Source organism: Castor canadensis, chromosome 9, assembly GCF_047511655.1.
Source record: "Castor canadensis chromosome 9, mCasCan1.hap1v2, whole genome shotgun sequence".
In the NCBI taxonomy this organism is placed as follows: Eukaryota; Metazoa; Chordata; class Mammalia; order Rodentia; family Castoridae; genus Castor; species Castor canadensis.
In genome coordinates this window covers 86,142,902-86,162,038 of record NC_133394.1, presented here as the reverse complement: position 1 = coordinate 86,162,038, position 19,137 = coordinate 86,142,902, and the positions used below count along the sequence as shown (strand labels likewise).

General features: G+C 43.4%; 1 protein-coding gene and 1 pseudogene across 1 annotated transcript in view; one reads left to right on the top strand and one right to left on the bottom strand.

Moving 5' to 3' along the window:
- The window catches only part of Scd5 (stearoyl-CoA desaturase 5), a 149,089-nt gene that overhangs the window by 112,744 nt on the left and 17,208 nt on the right, over positions 1–19,137 (bottom strand).
- LOC109674210 (activated RNA polymerase II transcriptional coactivator p15 pseudogene) lies at positions 4,627–4,953 on the top strand (annotated as a pseudogene).

The window sequence follows — 19,137 nt, the reverse complement described above, 5'->3', positions numbered from 1 at the left end:
GACATCTACTAGGTCCACTTGATCTATTGCATATTTTAGATCTTGGATTTCTTTATTGAGTTTTTGTTTGGATGACCTATCTATTGATGATAATGGAGTGTTAAAGTCTCCCAGAACCACTGTGTTGGCGTTTATATATGCTTTTATGTCTTTCAGGGTATGTTTGATGAAATTGGGTGCGTTGACATTGGGTGCGTACAGATTGATGATTATTATTTTCTTTTGGTCTATTTCCCCTTTTATTAGTATGGAATGTCCTTCTTAATCTCGTTTGATCAATGTAGGTTTGAAGTCTACTTTGTCAGAGATAAGTATTGCTACTCCTGCTTGTTTTCGGGGGCCATTGGCTTGGTAAATCTTCTTCCAGCCTTTCATCCTAAGCATATGCTTATTTCTGTCGGTGAGATGAGTCTCCTGTAAGCAACAAATTCTTGGATCTTCTTTTTTAATCCATTTTGTCAAATGGTGTCTTTTGATGGGTGAATTAAGTCCATTAACATTAAGTGTTAGTACTGATAGGTATGTGGTGATTCCTGCCATTTAGTTATCTTAGTTGTTTGAAGGTTTGATTGTGTGTACCTAACTTGATGTTACTCTCTACTGTCTTGCTTTTTATTATCCTGTGGTTTGGTGCTGCCTGTCTTTTCATGGTTAAGTTGGGTGTCACTTTCTGTGTGCAGGATCCCTTGCAGAATCTTTTGTAATGGTGGCTTTGTGGTCACATATTGTTTTAGTTTCTGCTTATCATGGAAGACTTTTATTGCTCCATCTATTTTGAATGATAGCTTTGCTGGGTAGAGTATCCTGGGGTTGAAGTTATTTTCATTCAGTGCCCGGAAGATCTCACCCCACGCTCTTCTTGCTTTTAATGTTTCTGTTGAGAAGTCTGCTGTGATTTTGATGGGTTTACCTTTGTATGTTACTTGTTTTTTCTCTCTTACAGCCTTCAATATTCTTTCCTTAGTTTCTGAACTTGTTGTTTTAATGATGATATGTCATGGAGTAGTTCTATTTTGATCTGGTCTGTTTGGTGTCCTGGAGGCCTCTTGCATTTGTATGGGAATATCTTTCTCTAGATTTGGGAAATTTTCCGTTATTATTTTGTTGAATATATTACGCATTCCCTTCGCTTGCACCTCTTCTCCTTCTTTGATGCCCATGATTCTCAAGTTTGGTCTTTTGATGGAGTCAGTGAGTTCTTGCATTTTCTTTTCACAGGTCTTGAGTTGTTTAATTAATAGTTCTTCAGTTTTTCCTTTAATTACCATTTCATCTTCAAGTTCTGAGATTCTGTCTTCTGTTTGTTCTATTCTGCTGGATTGGCCTTCCGTTTTGTTTTGCAGTTCTGTTTCGTTCTTTTTTCTGAGGTTTTCCATATCCTGGCTGTTTTCTTCTTTATTGTTGTCTATTTTTGTCCTGAGTTCATTTGTCCATTTATTCATTGTGTTCTCTCTTTCACTTTGGTGTTTATACAGTGCTTCTATGGCTTCCTTTATTTCTTCTTTTGCTTTTTCAAATTCTCTATTTTTATTGTCTTGGAATTTCTTGAGTGTCTCCTGTACATTTTGGTTGACCCTATCCAGTATCATCTCTATAAAATTCTCATTGAGTACTTGTAGTATGTCTTCTTTTAAATTATTCTTGTGGGCTTCATTGGGTCCTTTGGCATAGTTTATCTTCATTTTGTTGGAGTCTGGCTCTGAGTTTCTGTTCTCTTCATTCCCCTCTGGTTCCTGTACTAATTTTTTGCTGTGGGGAAACTGGTTTCCTTGTTTTTTCTGTCTTCCTGTCATTGTCCTTGGTGTTGTTACTGTCCCTGTACTGTGTGTAATTAAGTACTTTCTAGCTTGTAATAATAACAATGGTAATATTGAGAATGGAAGAGTGAGCTGAGATGGAAAGCAAGAAGTTAAAGAAAAGGGGAAAACAAATATACAGACAAGAGGGAGAAAGCAGAACAAGGTATCAGACAAGAGAGTTTCAAAGGTATAAACAGGGAGTGTTAGTGTGCTAATCGACAGTAAGCTGAACAGACAATAGAGAGACAGAGAGAGGATTGAAAATCAAAGATAAAAAAAATAAAAAAGAAGTATATGAAAGTAATATCTATATATAAAAATGAATTAAAATAAAATGGAAAATAGAAAATTAAAAAAAAAACCAAAAAACTTCCAAGTTTATATGCAATCCAATTTCAGTCTTAATAATTTGGATGTCCGTCTCAATCTCCAGTCCTGGAGTTGGTGCCTCAGATGTTGTTCTGTAGTTGTCTCATCAAAGGGGATGCATAGAATAGAACAAAACTACACTCACACACACACAGAAGATAAAAAAAAAAAAAAAAAGCCCCACCAAGTGTCCCCAGTTCAAATGCAATACAGTTTCAGTAAGTTTTTCGGCTTGCAGGTGTAATTCGGTTGTTCTGTCATCAAAGATAGGGAGAAAAAGAAAAAAAAGCGTCTGGAGGCAGTTCTGAGAGTGGTATCTGCAACTGTGGCTTGCCTGCCTGCTGCTCTCAGCCTGTAGCTGGCGGTGTTATTTATGCAGATCTCTGAGGTGAGCTAGCACTCACCTGGTCCCACAGGCTTTGTTTGCTCAGAGTTCTCCTGTGCGGGGGGCCTCTGCCACAGGCTTTCCCCTTTCCAAGCACTGGGAAAGGTGACACTGCCCCGCGTTGTCAGGCCTGCGTGTTTATTTACAGTTCACGTGGGAAGTGGGTCTTCCCTCCTCTTACAAGCTTTCCTGCTCCTGGTTGCTGGGCGCGCCCCGCTCCCGCCAGAGGCTCTCCAGCCCACCCGGCTCGTTTATTTACAGTCCCGGGAAGGCTTCCCTTCCCCCAATCTTCAGCGCTCAGGGCGCCCCACCCTCTTTCCAGCTGTCTTAACTGTTCTTATTGCTTAGTACTCAGTTTCTCTTTTTTTCCCTGGTGGAGGTCAGTCTGTCCAGGGGGCTATACTGCTCTGGCCCAGGCTTGTCTGTGGGGCTACCGTGGTACCGCAAAGCTCACCTGGTCCGCGTCTTCCCAAGCCGTATGGGCGCCGGCCACTGGCAGCCTGGGGGCCTCCTCGTTTCTCCGTTTAACGTGAAGTGGAGATTCTCTGCGCCGGCTGGAGATGTGGAGGAGTCAAAGTTATGCCTTTTCTCGGTGATTATGCCTGCAAAGTGTGTCTCCAGCGTCTCTCCAAGATTTCACTATAGGAGGCTCGCTTTCTGCTTCCTACCTCTAGCCGCCATCTTGGAATTCTCCTATGCAATACGTTTAGACTATGCCTGCTACACCCTGAGTACTCAGTGCTGGCTAAACGTTCCTGTTCTCCAACTCCATGTCCATGCAATCCTCCTCAAGACCTGTCAAATTCAGTCTCCTCCATGCCGTGCTCTTTCTTTCCTACATATAGCTGTCACCATCTCTCACCCGGACTAACAGTACAACCCTTCCAGGGTCTCCTTATCTGTAGTCTCACCCTTCCCAAGTCCACTCTTTACAGAACTACCACACTGTCAAAACATGACTCCAAACACTTCACTCTCATCCGAAAAACCCTTCCATGGCACCTCACCTCCACAGAGGCACCCTCCCCACCTGTCTCCACCTTTATTCTCAGCCCCTCCTGTCACTCACACTCCAGTCACTCTGAGCTGCTATGACTTCACCCTCTCGTGCCTTCATCTGTGTGGGTCCTCTGTGGAAAGTCCTGTAGGTCCCAATTTAGTCATCATTTCCTTCAGATGGTTACCCTGAACTCCAAGTGTCTGGGCAAACTTCTATTGTGGACTCCCAAAGTCCTGTGCATCTCTCCTCTTTCCTTCCCCCCACCCCCAGTCACACTGGAACTCCCTAGACGAGACAGGACCCATCCCAACTTAGACTCCCAACATCTTGAGTGGGGCCCGGTGCAGAGAGTGGGAAATTGAGTTGATCTGAATAGTCTATGTCGTCATCAGTCTTTCTATTTTCATTTTACAGGCGAGGAAGCCAAAACTCAGTGAGAGGAATTAAATTGCCCAAGATCGCATAGCTGTAAGTGACAGCTGGCATGCAAACCCAAATCAGTTATTGTGTGAAGCAGCAGTGAAGAAGGACCCAGGAGCCTGTAGGCAGGCACATGCCTCAGTGCCAGCACTTATGCTACACGGCTCACTTTGTAGAGTCAAGGGGATAATTTTAGTGCCTCCATCATAGGTATTGTGACAAATGAACAGAATTGCATATAGTCTTTAGCTTTCTACCTGGCATATTCTATGTGTGAAAGCAATGTGAGTTACCAGAATCAAAATGGAGTTGCTTGTGTCAACACTAAACAAACAAAAGAAGTAAAGAAAGCTTAGAGGTTATGAAAGAAGGGTTTTTACACATGACTGTCTGATAATAACTGTCACAAAAGACTGCCACAAGTTTACACAGAGTCTACCACAACCTTATACGGAAAGTACTTCTACAAGGATATCTGCTCAGCAACTGTCTGTTCAACCTCAACCTCATGCCATTTTTTTGTATCAATCATTGTGGCCAAGGATTATTGTGCAAAATATCTGCTGTCTTCCTCTCCATTTTTGTCTTTAAAAGCTTCTCTTTGAGTCCAAAGTGAGCAAGCGAGAGGCTGTTTGGACTACAGGAGCGGAGCAATGCCTAAATCAAAGGAACTTATTTCTTCGAGCTCTTCTGGAAGCAATTCTGACAGTGAAGTTGACAAAAAGTTGAAGAGGGAAAAGCAGACTGCTCCAGAAAAACCTGTAAAGAAGCAAAACAGTGGTGAAACCTCAACAGCTCTGGCGTCTTCCAAGCACAGCAGCAGCAAAGATGATAACACGTTTCAGATTGGGAAAATGACATATGTCAGTGTTCAGGACTTTAAAGGAAAGGCTCTAATTGATATTAGAGAATATTGGATGGATCAGGAAGGTGAAATGAGACCAGGAAGAAAAGGTATTTCTTTAAATCCGGAGCAATAGAGACAGCTGAAGGATATTCTAACATTGATGATGCTGTAAAAAAACTGTAAAATCTGAGCCATATAAAACCTGTACTGTTCTAGTTGTTTTAATCTGTCTTTTTACATTGGCTTTTGTTTTCCATACATTGTTTTCCAAGCTATTGTATATTTGGATCACAGAACAATTTGTAAGATGAATACATTTTTTAATGTGCATTATTAAAAATGTTCTGAGTGAAGCTGTCAACTTTATTAAGGAGGATTGCTTTGTGTCCCCCACCTAGTATAAAATAAAATCAAGTAATTACAAAAAAAAAAAGCTTCCCTTGCCTCCACTTATGAATAGGACCATTATTTATTATGGCACACATATTTCCTTTGCAATGCTCTGTCATTCAACTGGAATGTATTTCCAAATAAATATCATTGTTCTCCGGGCAATCTCTCAGGTTATTTTTTTAAGAGTGACATAAACACATTTATAAACTTCAGGAGAAGAAAATATCAACAGGATACAGATTAAACAATAGCAACAAAGCCAGGCACAGGGGCTCAAGCCTGTGACCCTAGGTCCTCAGTAGGCAGAGATCAGGATGTTCCTGATTCAAGGCCTGGGTAAAACCAATGGCTGGGTGCAGTGGTGTGTACTTGCCATCCTAGCTGTACAGGAAAGCACAAATAAAAGGATTGAGGTCCATACTGGCCTGGGCATACAAGTAACCAACATAAAAAGAGCTGGCAGAGAGGCTCAAGTGGTAGAGGGCCTGCTGGAAAACATAAGGCCTTGTGTTCAAACCCTAGTGCCACCCAAAAAAAGTAGGCCACCAGCTTCAAATGCCTTTGCAATGCAGAATCCATTAATGGCCATAGCAAGGCCACATTTGAGATAATGTTCATTTCTGAGTGCTTCTGAGACTCCAAAAAAGTAAACAACAGAAAATAACTGAATTACTGGTGGGGTCTCCTATTGAACACAGTCCTGGAATTCCTAGTCAGAGCAACAAGGCAAGAAGAAGAAATAAAAGGAATACAAATGGGTAAAGAAATAGTCAAAGTATCCCTATTTTCTGATGACATGATCCTATACCTCAAAGACCCAAAAACTTGTAGACACCATAAACAGCTTCAGCAAAATAGCAGGATACAAAATCAACTTACAAAAATCAGTAGCCTTTTTATACACCAACAATGAACAAATTGAGAAAGAATATAGGAAAACAATTCCATTTACAATAGCCTCAAAAAAAATCAAATACCTAGGAATAACCTCTATAAGGAGAACTATGAACCACTGAAGAAAGAGATCGAAGAAGACTACAGAAGGTGGAGAGATCTCCCATGCTCATGAATTGGCAGAATCAACATAGTAAAAATGTCTATACTCCCAAAAGTAATCTACATGTTCAATGCAATTCCCATCAAAATCCTAATGACATTCATCACAGAAATTGAAAAATCTACCCCCAAGTTCATTTGGAAACACAAAAGACCATGAATAGCCAAGGCAATACTGAGCAGAAAGAGCAATGCTGCAAGTATCACAATACCTGACTTCAAACTACACAACAGAGCCATAGCAGTAAAAACAGCATGGTACTGGCACAAAAACAGATATGAAGACCAGTGGAACAGAATAGAGGACCCGGATATGAATCGACACAGCCTCACCCAACTTATTTTTGACAAAGGCACCAAAAACATACAACGGAGAAAAGACAGCCTCTTCAACAAATGTTGCTGAGAAAAGTGGTTATCTGCCTGCAGAAAACTGAAACTAGATCCATGTCTGTAACCCTGAACTAGCATGAAACTCAAAGTGGATTAAGGACCTTAATATGAGACCTAAAACCTTGTAGTCAGTACAGGAAAGAGCAGGGAATACTCTGGAAGCAATAGATATAGGCAAGGACTTCCTCAGTAGAACTCCAGCAGCCCAGCAACTAAGACAAAGGATGGATAAATGGAACTACATAAAATTAAAAAGCTTCTGCACATCCAAAGAAATGGCCTCTAAATTCTCCACGGAATGGGAGAAAATATTTGCTAGCTATACATCAGAGTAACCAGAATACACAGGGAGCTGAAAAAAACTAAACTCCCCAAAAATCAATGAACCAATAGAAAAGTGGACAACTGAACTTTTTCAAAGGCAGGAGATCAAATGGCCAAAACCACATGAAAAAATGTTCATCATCCCTGGCCATAAAGGAAATGCAAATCAAAACCACACTAAGATTCCACCTCACCCCTGTTACTACCTGTTACTACTCCTGTTAGCTACCATCAAGAACACCACCAACAACAAATGTTGGTGAAGATGTGGGTAAAAAAGAATCCTCACACACTGCTGGTGGGAATGTAAGCTAGTACAACCACTTTGGAAAACAATATGGAGGCTTCTTAAATATCTAAACATAGATCTGCCATATGATCCAGCAATCCCACTCTTGGGGATATACACAAAGAAATGTAACACAGGTTACTCCAGAGGCACTTGTACACCCATGTTTATTGCAGCACTATTCACAACAGCCAAGTTATGGAAACAGCCAAGATGCCCCACCACTGACGAATGGATCAAGAAAATGTGGTATTTATACACAATGGAATTTTACTCAGCCACCAAGAAGAATGAAATTTTGTCATTCACAAGTAAATGGATGGAACTGAAGAACATCATCTTAAATGAAGTTAGCCAGGCTCAGAAGGTCAAAAATCACATGTTCTCCCTCATATGTGGATTGTAGACATAAAACAAATGCAAGAATATTACTGGACATGGGTCACACACTAAGGGGAGAATGTGCTCAGGAGGAATAGGGAAAGGAAAGGAAACCTAAAACTTGAATGTGGTTGACGTGCTCCCTGCTGAGGAGCAAATAAAGTAATCTTAAGCTGGCAGAGGCCACTATGGGAAGGGGACCAGAAAGTAGTGAAGAGGTCTGGTAGAGATGAACCAATGTGGGTTGCAATACACAAGTGCATGCATGGAAGCAATGCTAGGAATCTCTCTGTATAGCTATCTTTATCTCAGACTAGCAAAAATGCTGTCTTAGTATCTCCTATGTTTTCTCTGTAACAAAATAGGAGAACAAGAGAACAGAACAGGTTCTGCACAGAAGAAACTCACCTGTATACACAGGTGAGTAAATGTATAAACAATAAAATAAAAATTAAATAAAATGTGAGATGAAGACCAAAAAAGCCCTGTAAGAAGAGGAGACATTCTAGAAGATTCTGGAAATGAAGACAGAGAGTCCAGAGCAATCTGCTCATCCCCAGAAGTGCACTGAGAGGGGACCACAGGGACTGGGACCCTTCTGCCAATCTCTTCAGGAAGAGATCCACTCCCCAGACCCAAGCTTTGGTGAAACTGGCTCTACCAAGAGATTATTGATCTGCTCTTTGCCCAGAGGAGTTGCTTAACTCCTAGCTGTGACTCCCTCACTCTTCAGCCCCAACAGAGCCGCTGCTGGTGAGATAACCGCAATGATTCTCTGCTCTTCATTGCCAGGAGTTTGAGTGAAACTCTGAGTGAGTTAAAATGCTATATAACCTTGTAAACTGCCAAATACATACTGAGGTTTTCATCTTTAACTGAGATTTTCAGGAGTCTGACACCTGTCTAGGGCATATCCAGGGCTGAGGGTGTAGCTCAGTGGTACAGCACTTGCCTAACAGGACGTATCCTGGACTATGCTTTCAGTGGTAAGAGGCCTCAGAAAGGTACATGGGCCAGGAAAGATGACGTCTTCATATGTTGAGGGCTCCTAAGAGTGAGCAGAGGACCAGCCAATCACAAATGAATTTCTGAGACTCTCAGAGCACTTAGCAGAGGCACTGATTTCCACAGCAATCTGGAAGGGGTCTCAGGGCAGTGACTGTGTGGCAGAGGCAGCAGTGCAGCAAGTTCCCTGATGACTTCAGAGCTGCTGACCTACTGTGTTAGTGCCGCAGCCTGAGGGCTTAACCAACAGAGCCGTATTTTCTACAGCACTGGAAGCTAGAAGCCAGGAACCAAGGTGACAGTGAGTTGGCTTCTTCCAAGGCTGTGAGTGAGATTAGAATCTGTTCCCCTGGCTTCTGGCAGTTTGCTGGCATTTCTTGGCATTCCTTAGCATTTATTAGTGTTCCTTGGACTATGGAAGCATCACTACCATTTCTGCCTTCATCTCCATACCACATTCTCCCTGTGTGTGTATCCGTATCCAAATTTATCTCTTAATAAAGACATGTCATATTGGGTTAGGGCCCCCTCCCATGATCTCATTTTAATTTGGTGACTTCATACAGACCCTATCTCCAAACAAAAGCCCATTCTGAGGCATTGGAAGGCAAGATTTCTACATGTAAATCTGAGTGACACAATTCAACCCACAACACCTAGTTTCTCTCCAGAGATGACTCTGTATAACACCAGTACATAAGCTTTGGATCAGTGTGACAGGATTTGGGTGTGGGTGACAGGGACACGGCTCTGTTAATGTGGGCCTGGAAGCAGGTGAGTCAACTTTGCTGGGCCCCATCAGCCTTTGGATAAACGCAGTGGTGAGAACTGGCATTTGCAAAGCTCAGAGAAGATGGGATGACAGCTTCTCAAACTGAGAGGCAGTCCCAAGGGGCACAAAACACACAGATAGAGTCACTCATGCCTGGCCTCAGTTGTCACAGCTATGAAGATGCCTCCAGGTAAAGCAGTAAGGGCATCACTGTACAAGGGGCAGGCAGCGATCAGAGTTATTCTGCATCTGACCTGACCTTCGCCCAACTCCCTCCTGACATCACAACTGCACTTGAACCTGCCATTCAGTCCCTGATCACAGGCCCATTGCTCCTTTTCTTTCTTTACACCTCGGAACTTTCCCTCGACTTGCCTTTTACAGGTTAGCCTGATTCTGTGTTTTGTTAGAGTGCATTCTGTAACAGAATGTGGTCTCCACAAGGAGAGGGAATTTGAGCTGTGTTGTTCCTTCCTGTGTCCCAGCTCCCATAGTACCCGCTGGTGAGTAGTGGGGTCTCAACTCAGATTTTTGAATGGATGCTGTTTTCCCCTACTAGATGGGCAGTTCCTCCAGGGCAGGATCAAGCCTCATCCTTGTCTTTCTTCCTGGAGTCCTGCTCTAAGGAGCAACAAATGGAAAAAAGGATGTTTCCAGGTCAGTCAGTCTGCCTCAGCTCAAAACCATTTCAGAAGCCAAACAGGACCTTAAAGTAAGCCCCCTCCCATACGCAGCTCAACATCATCTCTGATACGCCTTTCTTGGCACGGCCTCCTCCCATCCTGCCCAGAATTGACCAGTCCTTTCTTTAAACAGCTCTACATCCACCATCTATAATCTCGCTTGTCCTCTACTAGGTTGCGAGCTACTTAAGGGCAAGAACTTTCTTGTTATTCTGTTTGCTTGTTTGTTTGTTTGTTTGTGAGACAAGGTCTTGCTATTATAGCCCAGATTGGCCACCAACTCTCCATCCTCTTGCCTCTGACTCCAGAGTGCTGGGATTATAGGCATGTACCACCACACCAGGCTTTCTTCTTATCTTTTTAATTAACATGTGGCTTAATACCTAGTAGGCATCACTTTCAAAGGGACAGCTCCTTCCCTACCTATACTCTACCTCTGTGAGAGTCAGAGTCTCTTCTTTCTCAGTACTCATTCCTTTCCCTCATTCCTGCAACCTCCTTCCTATTCCCTGAAGCAGTTTCCCACTCAATCTCCCCATCTCCAGTTCCTCCTTCTCCAGTGCAGCCTGTACTTGGCTATTAGACTAAACATCCTACCACATTATTTTCCAAACACACAAACACCTCTCTTGCTCCAAACTCACTGTCCACAGGATAAAATCTGAGCTCCATTTTGGAGTCCTGACACCCTGAGCCTTGACGTCATTTTCCATAGACGTGACCTGACTGCTCTTCTCCCCATAGTCTGCTCTTTTCCCCTGAACCACTGCCCACACGCACTCCTGCCTCAGTCCTGCTTTCAGTAGAGGCTAGCTCCAGGCCCACCCCATCCGGGACTTCTCCCTGCTTACTCCAGCCCTGGATGCAAGGCTGCTTTTTGGAATTCCCGTGGAGCTCACTGTCTGAACCATTCATTTGAAGCACCTGTCACCTCACATTGTCACTCATTCTTGTCATACCACTGTGCATCAACCCGCCTGGATTGTGAGCCTCCTGAGGGCAAGGAGCCTCCCAAGGGCAGGACCCAGGCTTAGTTTCATTGCTTTGTATAACCTCAACACCTAACACAGCGTTCTGAACAGAGCACATGCATACAACAGCAACAAAAGCAGCTACTGGTTGTTTGAAGGATTCAGACTATTTGATTTTATTTGCTGCAGATCTGTCATGGGAAATGTAAGCAAATAAGTTATCATATGAATGGCAAGTGTGCATAGGTTATGAAAGCCTAGAGCAAGGAAGGGAGGTGCATAGCCATTCCACACTCATAGAAGAAAAAGAAGCCGGTGACTTCTGACATCTGCTCTGCCACTCCGGGAATCTTCCCAAGGCTCAAAGCACTAACCTCATCTTGTCTTCTCCCTTCTCCGGGTAGTTCAATTTGTTCTATCCCAGGTCCTCTCCCTCCAGCTGACACCGAGATTCTGTCCACACTTGAGGGGACAACACTTGATAGCCACTGACAGATCCCTTGCAGGTTGCCGTGGAGATGGTTGTGCTTTCACAAAACCCATCTGTTTTAAACTGCTGTATGGATTCGCCCTCACTTCTTTCACAGATCATGTTGCTCAGATCCCCAAGCCTCACTCCTGCAGCAGATTCCCACAGCCTCCTTCCTTTCCTCTCCCAGATTTCAAACCTACCCAGAAACCTTACGCCTGGGGGCTACATTTAATAAAGTATGTTCCCATGGCAATCAGAGGTTTGTGGGGGTGACCTTGTGCTAGGTCAGCATCTCAGTTCTTCTGCACGTCAGAAGAAACAACATTGGTAACTTGAAGTTTTCTGATCATTAGTTCAAAAGGAATATATATATATATATATATATATATATAGTGATACTTTAATTAGCAAAAGGAATGTATCTGCAAGGCACACTTTCTTGCAGAAACTCTAGAAGCAACACAGGATTCTGGGTGGACACAGACTCTCTTTCTCCCCACTCTTTCCTCTGCAGCCCCTTGAGAAGTAAACTATAGCCCCCCTCCCTTGGGTTGGTCTCTGACTCACATCCATCACAAGCACTGTCTGCTTTCACACAATTACACCACAGCAAAGAAGCCTGGAGGCATTGTTCTCAGGGAGGGCAATGGTGATAAATAATGACCTGCTTATTATGGATTAAAATGCATCCCCCTCAGAGTCATATGCTGAAGCACTAACCCTTAGTACCTGGGGATGTGACTGTATTTAAAGACAGGGCCTTTAAGGAAAGGATTAAGTATTATCGTGGGCCCTAATCCAATCTGCCTGTCATCTCTCTAAGAGGAGGAAATTTGGACAGTAAAAGAGACGCCAGGGATGAGTCCACAGAGACCATGTAAAGAGGCAGCAAGGGGGTACCCACCTGCACACCAAAGAGAAAGGCCTCAGAAGAAACCAATCCTGCTGGCACCTTCATCTTGGACTTCCAGCCTCCAGAACTGCGAGACAAATTTCTGTCATTTAGGCCATCTAGCCCATAGCATTTTCCAATACAGGAAAAAGATGTCTTTCGTATATTCTGTCTGGTTTTTATTGTTTCAGACAGTAGAAGTCCTGCTAAGTTTGCTGAGAAAGGTTTCTACAGCCTTCCCCATATGTCTCCCTTTCTCTTTTTTCCTCAACTTACCTCATCTCTTCAAAATAGTCTTTGATACATTCTCTTTTCCTCTTCATTCTTTGACAGTACTAAAACCAAAGACACATGGAAGGAAATGTCATTCCAAAAGCCCACATCACGAAATAATAATGGTATTTGATCAGAGTGTCAAGTTCACCTGCCTGGTTCTGGTAGGTTACTACAGCATGCTGCAGAAACATGCTCCCCTGTCCACTGCTTGAAGGGAAAATGATTCGAAGCATGTTACATGACACAAGTGCCACTTGACAAGCCAGAAAACAGTGCTGAGTTTTCCCTCCAATTTGAGGGCTTCGTGCATGCTAGGCAAGCGCTCTACCAGACTGAAATTTTCTGGATTTTAAAGATCATGACTCTCTCATTTATTAGCCTAACAGATTAACCAAGATTTGGTCTTGTATAAAAACAATAACTAATAAATACTATTACATATGAGATATTCTTTTAAGTACTTCATATGCATTACATTTTAATATTCACAACAAACACATAAATACCACAAGATCATTCCCAGATACAGATGAGAAAACTGAGACTTAAGACTTGCCAAGGGACATGTGCTGGCTTATAGCAGAACTGAAAACCTCACTGTGTCTGACATTAAAGCCCAATATATGGAGAAGCAGTCTGGTACACTGGAAATACTATTGCCTAGCTGGGGAAAAGTAACATTGGCCTGAAATAACTAACATGATAAGTCTGAAAAGGAACAATATTCTATTAGGTAAAATGAAAAGTCTGACCAATGATTAGGAATGAAAAATAAGACCTCATGTTTTATAAAGCTCATTGGTGAAAGATGGAAGTGAGGCTTCCAAAGGTTGATAGGCTTGTCATTATAAATCAGAGCAGCAGTTATATGAATTGTATGTAGTGAGATGCATTATTTTGCATTTAAAATTATGAGAGCTCTGTGATCGTCTGGGGTAGTGAGGTTAGGGCTTGACTCCAGAAGCATGCTCGTGAGCCTGTGTGTGCAGCCCCGGTATGTAGAAGAGTAACAGAAGAAGAATGTGTGCAGAAGAAGAATGAATGGTAGAGAGGAGGGTTGGAGAAAATGAAATCATCCTCTAGCAAGATGAACCCTTTTTAAAAAGGGTTTGTTTTTGTTGTTGTTTTGTTTGAACTCAGAGCCTTGCAATTGCTAGGCAAGGGATCTATACTCGAGTTATGCTTCCTCACCTTTTTGCTTTGGTTATTTCGGAGCTAGCATCTTCAGTTTATGCCTGGACCAGCCTGGACTGACATCCTTTTATTTATACTTCCTGCATAGCTGGGTGACAGCTGCACTCCACCACACTTAGCTTTTATTGAATGAGATGGAGTCTCATGGATTTTTTTTGCCCAGTCTAGCTTCAAATCTCACTCCTCCTGATTTCCACCTCATAAGTAGCTAGGATTACAGGCTTAAGCCACCACATCTAGCATTAAAAAGTTTTTTTATTAGTGCAAATTAATTACACAAAGTAGTAGGTTTCTTTTAACATTTAACATGTTTTGATCATGTCCACCCCACGTTACCCTTCTTCATATAAGATAAATGGATTTGAGGGGCCTGGGGGAGGTTTGCAGTACTGGGGTTGAACTCAGGGCCTCATGCTTGCTAGGCAGGTCCTCTACCACTTGAACCACACCTAGTCCTTTTGTTTTTAGTTTGCTTCTCAGATAGGATCTCACGATAACTATGCCCAGCGTTGGCCATGGGCTATGATCCTCCTACCTCTGTCTCTTGAGAAGCTGGGATTACAGATGGGCACCACCATGCCCAGGCCCAAGATGAGTGATTTTTAAAATGAGTTTTGTTCCTTGTCCCTACAGGGTGATGATTTTTTTTCCTTTAGAAAAAAGAGGTGAAGCAAGACTCTCGAGAGGAGGTCTTGTGGTGTGGAGGTGGAAGAGCTGGACATACCCTGAGCAGACGTGCAAGGAGACTCAGCTAGCTTCAGGAAGCCAATTCTGATCGCACCTTTCTGACCAATACTGAACCCACCCTCCTAAGCTCACCTCCAAAATAAACTTCTTGCACTCAAATTCTCTCTGGCTCTGTTTCTGGGCAACCTACTACCAGATAGTAATACTTTAAGAAGGTAAGAGAGAGACTAATGTCACCAATGACATTGGGTGGTTACCTACGTGATCTTGCTCAACTTTCCCATCAACCCCATGAGATGTGACACCTGATTTTTGCACACAGGGAACAAGTGGCTGAGTAAAGTGAGTATTCCACCCCAAATCACACAGGTTGGGGAGCCTGGAGAGGGATTAGGGTTCAAACCTCCCCCTGTGCAACTCAAAGCTCCACACCTACCTCTGCTAAATCCCCTAGCCAATCTTGCCAGGCCACTCCTGACCAGCTCCCCACTAAGTCCTTCAGGGACAAAGGACTCTGAATTCATCCTTTTTCCTGGAGTCTAAGATGATAAGCAAGGAAAACAACTGTCAAGGCAGAAACATCATGGCAGAAAGGTGTGGCAGAGGAAAGCTGCTCACCTTATGGCAGCAGGGGAGAAGAAAGCAACAGAAAAAGGAAGAGGCCAGGGACAGGAATTCCCTTCAAAGACACAGCCCAGTGTCCTACTTCCTCCAGTGAGACTCCATCTTTCAGTTCCCACCACCTCCCAGGAGTCCATTCAATTATGAATCCATCAGTGGACTGATCCACTGATTAGGTCAGGGCCCTCATGAACCAGTCTCTTCCCAAAAGCCCCACCTCTGAACATGGTGTTAGGAACTATGCTTTCAACACACGAGTCTTTTAGGGGAGACACTTCACATCCAAGCCATAACAGATGAGCGTGACGATGTAACTACTAGGATGTAGCATGGTTGACGACAGCAATACTGAAACAAAAGAAGGACCTAGCAGGAGGCCAGTGGCTCACGCCTGTAATCCTAGCTACTCAGAAAGCAGAGATCAGGAGGATCATGGTTTAAAGCCAACCCAGGCAAACAATTCATGAGACCCTATCTCGAAAAATACCCAACCCAAAAAAAAGGGGACTGGCAGAGAGACTTGTGTAGTAGAGCGCCTGCCTGCCAAGCATCAGGCCCTGAGTTCAGACTCTGGTACTGCCAAAATGAAAAAAAAAAAAAAAAAAAAGACCTAAATTAAAATACATCCTAGCCTTGGAATAGTACACTGCCATTAACGAACAGTCTACGATCCATATCAGTGGACCTAAAAGATGTCTATGATGTGTTAACAAGTGAAAAACCAGATAACTAAACAGGATTACACATAACTGCAGAGTGAGACTGTAGTTAGGATAAAGAGAAAAGTCTGGAAGGCTACGGTCCCAAATTGTAATAAGTAATGCCTCTAAACTGGGGAGCTGTAAGTTTTTTTTTTTTTTTCTTTAGCTTGCTTGTATTTTTTTAGGCTGTCTACAATGATCGAGCATAACTTAATTCATAAGATGCAAAATTAAATTCTTCAAAAAGAAAGAACAGCCCTAGGAGTCAGGCACTTGCTTCAATACACAAGTACCCACAAATCACTTCTCCCTGGGAGAAATGGAACCTCCTCTTCCCTCAGCCTTTGCTTTTCCCAGGATGTAAGAGGAATTTATTACCTGAAGAAAATGGTTAAATAGACCCAGAGTCTTTCTGTTCTGATTCTCTCCCACCCCCACCTGCCCATTCCTCTTCCACCTACTCTATCCTCCCAGGATTCCAATTAAAGGGACCAACTTTCATTCCAATAAAAGGTATCAGCTTTGAGACAGGAGGGATCTGCAGTTCAACCTTCAACAAGCTTTACAGGTAACAACAGGGCTAAAGTCCCTAAACCCCTACTTCTAACTGCCTGACTGCCTTTGGGCTCACCCAGAGGTGCTCTCCGCAGCCCCGTGTATTTCATCTAGCTAAAGCCAAGAATTACAGGCCCTCGGCTCCTCCCCTCCCTCCCACAGTCTGCCACTTCTCTGCTAATCAGCACCTCAGGCTCAGCCAGAGCGGATTGGGCAGGAGAGAGAAACGCAAAGCCACTGCTTCTGCCTCTTGCAGGAGAACAGACTGCTGGAAAAGAAGTGGCAAGCATTGGTGGGGATGAGTTTAAATATGTTCCCAGATTCACTGGAATGACAGCTGTCCTCCCAATGGCCTTCCTCCCATCCCCTGTGCACTCTGCATTTCAGTCAAGCCCAGGCTGGTGGCTGCCTGTGGGGATGGATTTTGACTAGGCTGTGCTGTGGAGGCTCAGGTCTCTGGCCCATGACTCACTCGTGCCAGGAACCCCTCCACAGGGACATGGCTGCATGTTGAGAGCTGGTGAGGAAAGGCAGAGAGCAGGAATATCTGGGTAGCTGTATTGAACAGAGTTGGTCCTCAGTAGTTGTCCCATGTCTTAGGCTGACTTGGTGACCACTCACTCTAGGCAGAAACTTGGATGGATGGATGAGGGCTGGGAGATCCTCCCTTCATCCCCTATGCCAGGCAGTCTTGGGCCTCTCTCAGAGCACCTTAACCAGTAAGACTCATGATGTCACTCTGAGATCAGTAACAGGAACTCCATTGTACAGAAGAAGCTCAAACATGAGATCACACAGTGGGAAGGGAAGGCTCTGAGTCTCCAGTTTCACCTCCTCAGCCCCTCTCCCTTCCCAACCCTGGAATGTGGTTCCTCCAAGAATTGAGGAAAGTACTTTTCAATAGTCACAAACATCCAGTGGAATGCAGACAAGCTTTGTGATGAGAAAGTTGAGTGTCAGAGCCACGACCCATGGTTTTATCAGTTCCCTGGAAAAAAGGCCTTGAATGTCCTTCTCGATATCAGAGAACCAAGGGTGCACACACACACTCACACAGTAGATTATTTCTGGGCAGGGACAGTTTCGTTGTAGGTGACCAGTGTGACAACCCAGCACAACACTCTTAGAAAAAGCCATGCTTGGTTAAATATACTGCTATCATATCTTGAAATTTCTTTCTTTTTCTTTTTCTTTTTCTTTTTTGGCAGTGTTGGGAATTGAAGCATATTCTATCACTGAGCTATACCCAAGCTTTTGAAATTCTTTCCTTTTATTTTTATTTTTTTTTGTGGTTCAGGGTTTGAACTCAGGTTTTCACGCTTGCTAGAAGGTCCTGTACCACTTGAATCACTCCATCAGCCATATTTGTTTTGGTTATTTCTGAGAGAGGGTCACAATCCTCCTAGTCATGCTTCCACAAGTAACTGGGATGACTGGCATGCACCACCACAACCACCTTTTTCTGTTGTCTCACAAACTTTTTTGCCTGGGCTGACCTCAAACCACAATCATGATCCCTGCCTCCTGAGTAACTAGGATTACAGGTGTGAGCCACCAGTGCCCTGCAAAATTCTTAATCATTGATAAACAAAGGTGGTGTCTTTTCATGTTGTACTGTGCACTGTAAATTAGGCACCTGATCCTACTTCTGGAAAAGTTTCTTGGTCACCTTCTCTAATCTCAGGGCTTCCTGTAGAGTCACAGTAAGGAATGTTTTTCCAGCCAGCATCCAAAACAAAAGAAAAGTCCCAAATCCATTCAGTTAGCCAACGAAGCCTCATCACAAAGACAGCCACCCAGCTGATGGTTCCCTCTTGAGACATAACTGTACAAAACCCTAAGCCTAAACTCTTGCTGTCATTTACGTGTGCCTCACAGTCAAGTGACCAGTGGCTCTTTTCTCTTTTGCATAATTCTGTACCTATTTCTTGTCACTACTATCATTATTAGAGGTCCTGTTTTCCCACCCCTGTGCTCTCACCCCCACTCTCACTGCCTGCACACTGCTATAAAGGATGTGTTGAAGGAAGAATGGAATTCTGCTTTCTCAGCAGGTAGAAAACCTTACCTCATCCCCATCTTAAATAAAATGCTTATCTGACAGCTTCCAGTACCACACCACCTCCAGCCAAGTTTTGCTAACTTATGTCACCTGATCAAAGGTGGGTGTTCAAACACTGACATAGTCAGATGTCCTTCAGAAGGTCTCTAGGAGGGCTGCATGCCCTGAGGGCTATTTCTGGCCAGTGGGACCCAATTTGTGAGCTGACTAGATAGGAGGACGAGGTCAGAGAACTTGCAACTTTGATTGACCCTTTGCTGTGCCATCACTAAGACAAGTTCTCTTGAAAAAAAAAATTATATATAACTGAGCACTTCTTTCCAAAGTAGTACCTATAATAACTAGAAGAACCAATGCCGACTCAGTTTCTTTGGTGTCTGGGTGTGGTAGGTGGGATAATGACCTCCCAAAGATGTCTACATCTCAGTCCTGGGTCTCTGTAAATCAGTTACATTAGAAGGCAAAAGGGAATTACAGTTTTTTGGTACTTGACCTTAAATTAGGGAGAGTCCTCAACTACCACAGTAAACACAAGGGTCCTTAGAAGAGGACGTTGGAGTACTGTCCTGTGAAAAGGATTCAGCACACCA